Source organism: Cebus imitator, unplaced genomic scaffold (genome assembly GCF_001604975.1).
Source record: "Cebus imitator isolate Cc_AM_T3 unplaced genomic scaffold, Cebus_imitator-1.0 Scaffold170, whole genome shotgun sequence".
Lineage (NCBI taxonomy): Eukaryota > Metazoa > Chordata > Mammalia > Primates > Cebidae > Cebus > Cebus imitator.
In genome coordinates this window covers 948,363-958,220 of record NW_016107485.1, presented here as the reverse complement: position 1 = coordinate 958,220, position 9,858 = coordinate 948,363, and the positions used below count along the sequence as shown (strand labels likewise).

At 42.6% G+C, this 9,858-nt stretch overlaps 2 long non-coding RNA genes and 1 gene segment (V, D, J or C); 2 read left to right on the top strand and 1 right to left on the bottom strand.

Annotated features, from left to right (window-relative positions):
* Nucleotides 1-8,183, top strand: part of LOC119473613 — a 105,744-nt gene extending 97,561 nt beyond the window's left edge. The window contains exons 3-5 of one of the 2 annotated variants that reach the window (XR_005202812.1): nucleotides 5,153-5,207; nucleotides 5,575-5,711; nucleotides 5,903-8,183. This is a non-coding gene — a long non-coding RNA (uncharacterized LOC119473613). Of the gene's footprint in view, nucleotides 1-5,152 lie in introns of both variants that reach the window. The other variant, XR_005202813.1, reaches the window with a different exon arrangement.
* Nucleotides 1-9,858, bottom strand: part of LOC108315321 — a 307,441-nt gene that overhangs the window by 164,981 nt on the left and 132,602 nt on the right.
* LOC108315341 overlaps nucleotides 1-9,858 on the top strand; it is a 271,354-nt gene that overhangs the window by 129,349 nt on the left and 132,147 nt on the right. The gene's annotated exons all lie outside the window — the stretch shown is intronic.

The following is a 9,858-nucleotide window of genomic DNA, read 5'->3' as shown; positions in this document are numbered from 1 at the left end:
CTGAAGTTTTGGTCCCTGTGAAACGGGAGTAAGACAGTTACATAAAAACCATAATCTTGGAACTCCTCAGATTCCTCGTGGCAATTGAGAGTTGGTTCCCATCCCGTGCCATCCACCTAGACCACCCTGAGATTGCCTTCCGGGGCTCGAGAGCCTTCTCCCCAGTGGAGAGATAGCCTCTGTTGACTTTCTCACAAATCTGCCCGCGTTCGCGACTCTAAAAGTAACTCATAAAAACCTGGTACACTGGGCAGTTCTTTCCAGAGGCCAGGGTGAATCCTGTGATCTTGGAGCAGACAGAGTCCCAAACCTCCCTGATTCTTGAGGAATCCCCAGAGGTTGGGATGGAAAAGGCACCCAGAGGAAGGGCATCCCATGGGCCTTTTCCAGCAGCTCACCTGCGTATCTCCCTCCGCCGAAAGCCCTTGTAAGAGGAAGCTCATTTCCATCGCAATTCAGGACTCACGTTTCAGAGGCTGATGTTGTCTGACACTTGCTCCATGGTCTGTGCTGGCATCGGAGTATGTTTTTAGTCTTGACTCGTCAGCGTGGGGCTTGGGATAGCTGTGAAACACTCCCCAGGATGGAAGATACAGTGTGACGTGGGGTGCTGAACTTGTCATTACAACTCCTGAGCACGGTGAATGAAGAGCAGAGAGGGCTGTGCCAGCTGCAGGGTTTAGGTACGGGCTGCAGGTGCCTGTGCATCGCTGTGGGCCCCTCACATGAGAGGATGGAGCCAGCACCTCTGGGCTGGGAGCTAGACACATAGAGTGATGTTACTTTTTGTCATCAAACCAAGCAGTTAATATTCTTCTCTTTAAACCTCAGCATGTGTTCATTAACTTTATTAATTGATTCATTCTTCCATATGTTCTCAGCTCTAGGATATGCAGTGAAGTAAACACAAAAACAAGAATATGACAGTCTCAACCCTGGAGGATTTTATTATTAGAGAGGGAAATAAAAAGGAAGCATAACAGTCAACACCATAGTAATTCTCCAAGTGAAAAAATATCTAACATGCGAAGTAGGGATTCAGAGAAGGGTCACTAGTGGTTACAACAGCTGGAGAATGTATCATTGAAGTAAATATTATAATTCAGACTGCCTAAGGAATTGCAGTTGATGGTGAAACGCTCTCTAAGATGTGTGGCCTCTTAAGTCCCCAGACTCTAGGTACTCTGCTCCAGCTGTCGTCTCCCTGTGTCAGAAGACAATGGGAGACAAGGGGAATCTTCCGGGACCCCATTCATTGACCTGTAATAGCTTTCTTCCCCTTCTCAATATTACTGTTCATTCATTGATTGACATGCTCATTCATTTATTCATTCAAGAAACCTATACCATGCCAGGCCTGGAGTTATAGAGATAAATCAAAAAATATTTCCTAGATTTTCACACCACGTTGCCACTGAGTTGGAGCTTCATAGAACAAAGACAAGCCCAAATCACTAAAAATTCTTGTCTCCATCTTCAGGCACTTCATTTGTTAGTTGCCTGTTGATTCTTTGCTGCTTTTAGATTATCTGCTCACAGCGTCCTCCCACTTTCTCTCTACTGCCCTCAATGTTCTGCTGTTTTTTTTTTTTCCACAATCCGTTCATACCTTTACCTCTGGAGGTGAGGGTAAGTGAAGGTTCCTGGCACTTCTAGTCAGCAGGGATGATGGTCAGAGAGAACATTTTATTGATCATGTGGAAGTAATCTAAACAGAAACAAACAAATAAAAGACCCTCTGCTTTGGTCTTGGTTAAAAGCAAAAAAAAAACACTAGTTTGCAATGGTGTTTGATATGTCTTATGAGGAAGAAATTCTATTATGTCAAATTTTCAAAAGTCTGTGCTACTGTGATAAAGATACTTACATTCCATAACCAGAGAGTTCAGTGAACAGGGACTGTTAAGAGACCAGGCATTTGGGGGAAAGGTTTTATGTAATTTAAATTTACAGAGGGTTGGCCTCTCCTTGTGTTTACTGACAAGAAACAAGAAGCTTCAATATCAACTCCTCAGGAATATAACCTTTAACAGCAAAGCATTTGATCAGAAAGAGCTCAAAAAAGTATTGTATTGTTCATGTAATCCTTAGAATGTTTGTATAGGAAGATAATTTGTTTAGTTGAATTATAAATAAACTCACAACCTTTTACTACTTCACTCATTCCTTTCTTTCTCTCTCATGCGGTCTTTTCATTCAGTCAGAAGAACTTTAGACTCTCCTGGTTTTCCCCCTCCTCTCGCCTGGGCCTACTTTTATTTTTCTTAACAAACCACAAGAAATAAGGGTCTGTAGTAGGCATTGCCCAGGGCCTCGTTTCTTTGCCAGTCCAGTTTTTGGGCATTTATATTCTGGAGACGGAGGCTGCCAGGGCACAGTTGGTATCCTATGATTTATACATTTCTGTGGGTGCTGAGACACAAGATCCAGCTGCTTGTTGGTGTAGCTGTGTCCCAGATTTGGGCTGGGTCACCTTGGTCTTATTCACACTTCCTGGACAAACAGACCACCCTCCACACACCATTGGCTCCGGGTCTTGGAACCAAAGTGAAGCCAAAGATCAGACTCTCCATGTCTTTATTCCCTCTTTCTTCATTTCTGGAAATGTCACAAGAAAGAAGAGAAATTCTGCTCGATTTCATGGGATTGTGAAGATGTTGTCACTTGGAGTTTAATGTGGGTTAGTGGAAACCACAGCCCCTGAGCTTCCCACTTCCCCCTTTATCCCCCATCATGTCTCATCTGAGCTTAAAGTAGTTTAGCCCCCACCTTGCCAGCCAGGAACTGGGGAATGGAATTTAATTTTCTTGCATATCTACTGTGTGCCTTCAACTTCCCAACAACACTGACTCACACAACTTTCACAGCCAACCAAGGTATGTATTACATTCCCATTTCATGAACAAAGAGGACCCAGGAGGTTAAGTAACTTTCCCAAGGTTTTAGAGCTAATTGTGTGAGAGAGAGATCCCTTGAATCTAGATATAAATTTCTGGCAATTTCTATGACCATATACAGCCAAAAGTAAGGAGTAAGCCAATTCTCTTTCCTTCTCTACCTACCACTGTCTTTGTGAAAGGGTCAAGCAATGTTGGGAGGTAGGAGGTTCCTCAGCTGTGTCCATGACCCAGGAGCCCCATTCCCCAGGCCCCCACCACATGTCACGAATCCAATCACTCCATTGGTCAGCTTCAATTTTCAGCAGGTGCTGGGAGTTGACCAGGGCTTGCCTGGGAGGGTCATGTGAAGGGAACAGCCCAGTCACCGTCACATCCTTAGCAGCCTTCTGTTACTCCCAGTGTCCTTAGGGCCAAAATCAGCCAGCATCCCAGACATTCCTCAGCTGAATCTTGCTCCCAGGGAGCACCAAACCTCTGATGAGGAGGGCAAGGGAGAGCCAGATACCCCAACCTACCACTGTGCTTTATCCACTGACCGGCTGGACCTGAGTGAGGAAGACCAGTGGCAAGAGTGTCCTCCAGCCGGGCCCCTTCTTCCCTTTGCTTTCCCACAATGGGAGGGTGGGCCCTGCTAGCTCTGGGTGGGTTTCTCATGGGCTTATCTGAAACAGGTACTTCCCGGTGAAGCAGGTACTTCCTGGTGTGGGAATCCCCACACTCACAGGGGACTGTGAGATGTTGGGGATTTCTGCCTCTCAGAAGAGGGAGGTGATAAATTGGCTGGGACCCACAGGCTCCTCGGGCTCAGCTATATAAGTGGTGGGGCTTGCCTGCTGATGATAGGCTCTGTTGGCTTTAGAACAAGCTGAAAGAATTGATGTTAATATTTGTGAAGTAAACAGAGGCCTTGGAACTCAAGGCACAGGCCAAGTACCCCTCAGGTAAAGCTGGGGCCAGAGTGAAACAAGCAAATGCAGGAAGTGCAGCGGACAAGTGGCCAGAGGACAGGTGTAAACCCCCAGAGAACTGGTCAGAACTGACTGCAGAGAGGGTGCCAGACACCGTCACTTCTGGCACAGGCTCAAAGGGATTTGAAAGGATAGCAAAAGGAAGATGTGTTAAGACAGTCTGATGGTCAGTGAGTGCTCTATTAGGGTGGGATTTTGCATGTGGGAGAGGCCTTCTGATTGGTTTTTGAGTAAACTTGTCAATCTTTGTTTGGCTTACTAGGTATTGGTAATAATACACGGCAGTTTTCCAGGCTGGGTGGGCCATATGGCTTTTCCAGTTTTCACTGAAATTGAAAATGTGGTCATCTGCTTTGGGTCTGAGTCTCGCATAAGCAATTCTCAACCCTGACTCTGGATCTTGGGCAAGATTGTTAAGCTTTCGAGGCCTCCATTTCCTTGTCTATAACAGGAAAGGGTTAAACTGTGTGACCATCTGGAAACCAACCCCAGGTGCTGAGAAGGCAGAGGTCCCTCCCAGGTGGCCCACCCCTTCCTCTTCCCCTCAGGCCGCAGGCTGCCCTTCTGCAATCAGTTTACTTCTGGAAGCCACTGCAGATACTCAGCCTAATTTGATTTTCCCTGTGTAAAGATAAGTGTAGAGTAACAGAGAGGTTTCCTCCAGGCTCTGAAGGCCTCCAGGATCACTCTGGATGACAAATAGAATGTAATCAGTTGGTTAGTGTGCCTAAATCCTCTTGCCATGGTGGTGATGTTTGCAGTTCAATTCTGTTTTTATAGAATATGGGATTTAGTGATTCGGTGAGAAACAGAGGTGTTTCTTTTGTAACCATGATATTGATGTAGCATTTAGCCCCCATTTGAGTGTGGTTCTCTGTTGAGCACCATCTTCAGTACATTAAATGGAAAGAAATTTCCCTCTTGAAGCTTCCAGTCTGAATCAACAAGGTGGTTCTTGCATGAAAGGTAGACAGACATGCAGGCTAGTACAAGAAGGCCAAAAAGTTAATCTTTCCTTCCCATGAAGTTGCCATTGTGAACAAACACCAGGAGACAGGTGAACAAAGAATTAACAATAGGAGTAACACTCCTGTTCCAAATTCAGAGCCGTCAGTGGTTCAGGATTAGGTCTAGGAGTGCCAGCGTCCTTTGCTGACATCATCAGCTTACTCCTTTCCCCAATGGATGTGAATAGAGAGAGGCAGGAAGGAGAGATTCTTTAATAGACAATTGCTGAACAGGAATTTTACATTTACTCTTCTTTTCTACATCCCAATTTTGTAGATGAAGAACCTGAGGCTCGCCTTGCTTATGTAACTTGAACAGGTTCATGCATCTTGTAAGTAGTAGAGATAGGGTCAAAACCAAGTGTTCTTGCTCTCTGTCATATAAGCCACTTACACTGAATTACAAACTGAGCCTGATCTATGGTAAATCGTACTAATGTTCTGCTTTTGCCATGGGCACCAGAGGAGATACCTTTCTTTGTTGACACTAATCTCAAAGGCTAAATTATATCCCCCAAACTCATTTCCATTAACAACATATCAAAAATGTGTCATGCATTAATTTATCCAAAGTGATCTTGATTCTATTTACATTTCGGTGCCACCTTTTAATGTTACTGTTTTCATAAATTAAGTATGCAATATATAAAGCCAGTCTTCATTTATCGATATGTTGATTTTTCAACCCAAACTTCTTAGTCTGATATTCCAGCAATACTGGAACATTAGCAGTTGATAATAGCTCTACGTGCTACCTTTCCAAGAAACAAATTTGCATTTTAACTGGCACCTTCAATGGCTGAACTTCAAAGGGTCACTGATGAATGCCACAGCAGGTTGGTGGGAATATAATTCTTTTTATGGATAATATTTGTGTGTGTGTGTGTGTGTGTGTGTGTGTGCGTGTGTGTGTGTGTGTGAAATCCTACCATATAAGTCACTACCCTGTGGGTAAGGCCAGTCTTGACCTAAAATGAGGAATTGTGTAAAATTTCAAATGCAAATCAAATTCTGTTTTTGATGTTAGAGAAAACCACAAATTGGAGGAGCAGAGCTGTGCCTCTGGCCATTTCCTGGCACTGCAGAGGAACATCTTGCCCCTGGTCTCCAGTGGGTGATGTTCCTCTTCCGCCACAGGCCCCAGCAATGTTGATGTGATTGCCATCAGAGCTCAGAAGTACAGAGCAGAATCATCCCCTGGAGGAGGATTCCCTTCAGTGTAAGAAGTTCTTACAGGATTAATCCTCAAAGACTATGAGTGGACTCTGCTGCATTTTTCCCTGGGTGTACCAGAAGAGATGAAGAGCCCTCAAATACAGGAAGGTGCTCTTTTCAGTGACAGTAGTTCTCCTGGACCCTGTGGCTAAGTATGCTTCCACCTCTGCAGTAAGATCACAGCTAATCTGGAGAGGCAAGAGCTCTCATCAGGCAACTGAAAGAGAAAGTGTCCTGTGTGGATTGCGAGGGGAACTGGGACACATTACTGGAAATGAAGTGGCAGGTCATAAACTATCATAAACTCAGGAGGAGAGGATTTCCTTTTTGAGACACTCATCACAACTAGAGAGACTGCAGCTAAGAAAAGTGCAATCTTTAGGGGAACTTGGACTCTTGAGGTATGTGAGCTGTTCGGAGGAAACAGAAACTTGGAAGAGATCTTTGTTCCACGATTCTTTGGCAGCCTCTTACTACCAGCCGCCATTACACCAGATTCTCTCTGAGGATCCTGCATCAGGAGAATGAGTTGACTGGGCACCTCTGGGAACTGTGGGCAGCTCCAGGCTGAACTAGAAAAGGGGCATGTCAAAGGTCACTTATTTGTGGCCTGGCCCTTTGAAGGCCAGATGTAAGAACCAATTTCTCACAGGTCCCATGCAAAATGGTTTTCATATTTATTTCCATCTGAGACTCACTTAGGCTAGGCAAATATCCCATGGGTCTCTGTCTCCAGTGCTTTCTTGATCATGTAAAATAAGCTCTTTGAAGTGAATAAAGAGAATGGTATTACTTTGGCTTGAACACTAATGAGCACTTTCACTTTGTCATAGCGTAAATATTAAAATTATAAGAGACAGCCCAGGGAACAACTAATTTATTTTAAAGACCCAAAGTGCTTGCATAGTTTCTAAAATTCTACACTGAGGAACTATATTCTCATTCAGCACTGAGACTCCTTGGTTCCCTGAAACCAAAGTTTCCAGGTGGCTCTAGGAGCCAACCAGGATGGAGCTCCTTATAGCTCCATGCAATGTCAGAACTGGAAAACTTAGAAATCTTTCAGTCCACCCATCATTTTATGGGTGGTAGACTGAGATCCAGAGAGTGCTCAAATCTCCTAATTAACTATGAAGGGTTATGATTAAAATGCAAATCTGGGGCCCTCTAATTCGGTCCTCTTCTCACTCTACTTCTTACTGGGGCTTTCCCAGCAAGTGATTCCTTGATTGCTAGAGCAGAAAATAACTTCAGTTTTTAGGATGACTTTATCCCCCTAAAGAGCATCTTTGCCACATCTTCTCCTTGTCCATTTCTAGGGGCTCTACAGTGTTTACCTACTGGTAGATTCGTACCAGATACGCTGGTACAAATTATAGAAATGTTTGCAATTATTCCATTTTATTCTGAATTTATTGATGCAGCATTTCTTCTGTTTTATTGGCCATTTTTAAGGGAGAAGGAACCCAAGATTAATTGCTATAGCTGTATGTCATGCTTGCCTTTGAACTCAACTCATTTTAATCTTTGTGACCTATTATAGTAGACATGCTTGGTGTAACAGGTATTTAGGATTACTGAATCCACTTGAATTTTTTTGAGGACAGTGGCCAAATATAATTTACAATTCTGTGGTTGAATTAGGCTGCTCCTTCTTTTCCCCAATGTTAGGCATTTTCTTTCACTAGGTCCTCTGGAAGGATTTAGAAACAAGGCATTGTTGTACTTTTGAATAAAAATGGTTTGTCAAACAGATTACGTTTGTAGTTTGTGTTGTTGAACAAAAATAATCAAGAACTCTACTTGAAGTCTGAAACAAATTCAGAAAAAAATTAAAGGTACTTTTATTTTACATAGTAGGGAGTGGATTTTAGGAATGCCTTACTCCTGGGGTAGAGCATATGAATATGTATTCTAGAGAGATTTAGACAAATTTACTAACATTAGCCAAATGACTTTAAGGGAAACTAGGAATGTTTTCAGGGCACATAAACTTGTAGTTAAAACATACTCTTATTAGATCATTTTTTCTAATTATAAAAATATGTTCTCATTGAAGAAGAAATTGTGGTTTACATCTAATTATAAAAAGAAGAGGAAGAAGGAAATAATCTATGACCTCACTACCCAGAGACAATCATGATATCATTTTGGTATATTTCCTTTTAGTCTTTGGTCTTAAGTATACTTTCTTATATTGTTGAGGCCATATTATATATTCAATTTTCTGTTAACTTTATTCCATTTATATTAGAGTAAGATATTTTTCCTCTTGTAATTTAGAACTCTTCAAAATCTGATTTTTGATGGTGGTGTAGTATTCTACTGGGTAGATGTTGCTTAATTTGCTTAACTATTTCTCTAATGTTGGATAGTTAGGTTATTTCAAGTTATGTGAAAGTATGAAAAGTATTTAATGAACATTTTACTTATATAGAATCTGCTTAGAAGACCCTTTTAATGATAGATTTCCAACTACCGAGTCAAGAGGATGGCCATTTTAAAAGCTCCTGATACCAAATACCAAATAATCTACTGTTATACTGCATCAGTTTACAATCAGAGCAGTAATAAATGTAATTTTTTTTTAAACAGTGTCTTGCACTGTCACTGGGGCTAGAGTGCAGTGGCACAATCTCGGCTCACTGCCACCTCCACCTCCGGGGCTCAAGTGATTCTCCTGCCTCAGCTTCCTGAGTAGCTGGGATTACAGGCATACTCCTGGATAATTTTTTTGTGTTTTTAGTAGAGACAGAGTTTCACTATGTTGGCCAGACTGGTCTCGAACTCCTGACCTCATGATCTGCCTGCCTTAGCCTCCCAGATTGCTGGGATTATAGGCGTGAGCCACCACGCCTGGCCAATACACTTTTAATATGTTAAGCATATTAACATTTGACTGTTATACAGCTCACCTATCTTTTTAAATTAATTTTTTCTTTTACTAAGTTGGTATTGATTTTTATTTTATTTTTCTCTTTATTGCATTTTAGGTTTTGGGGTACATGTGAAGAACATGCAAGATTGTTGCATAGGTACACCCATGGCAGCGTGATGTGCTGGCTTCCTCCCCATCACCTATATCTGGCATTTCTCCCCATGCTATCTCTCCCCAACTCCCCACCCCCTGCTGTACCTCCCCTATTTCCCCCCAGTAGACCCCAGTGTGTGATGCTTCCCTCTCTGTGTCCATGTGTTCTCATTGTTCAACACCCACCTATGAGTGAGAACATGTGGTATTTGATTTTCTGTTCTTGTGTCAGTTTGCTGAGAATGATGGTTTCCAGGTTCATCTATGTCCCTACAAAGGACACGAACTCATCGTTTTTGATGGCTGCATAGTATTCCATGGTGTATATGTGCCACATTTTCCCTGTCCAGCGTATCATCGATGGGCATTTGGGTTGGTTCCAGGTCTTTGTTATTGTAAACAGTGCTGCAATGAACATTCATGTGCACATGTCCTTATTGTAGAACGATTTATAATCCTTTGGATATATACCCAGTAATGCGATTGCTGGGTCAAAAAAAATTTCTGTGTCTAGGTCCTTGAGGATTTGCCACACTGTCTTCCACAATGGTTGAACTAATTTACACTCCCATCAACAGTGTAAAAGTGTTCCTATTTCTCCACATCCTCTCCAGCATCTGCTGTCTCCAGATTTTTTAATGATTGCCATTCTAACTGGTGTGAGGTGGTATCTCAATGTAGTTTTGATTTGCATTTCTCTAATGACCAGTGATGATGAGCATTTTTTCATATGCTTG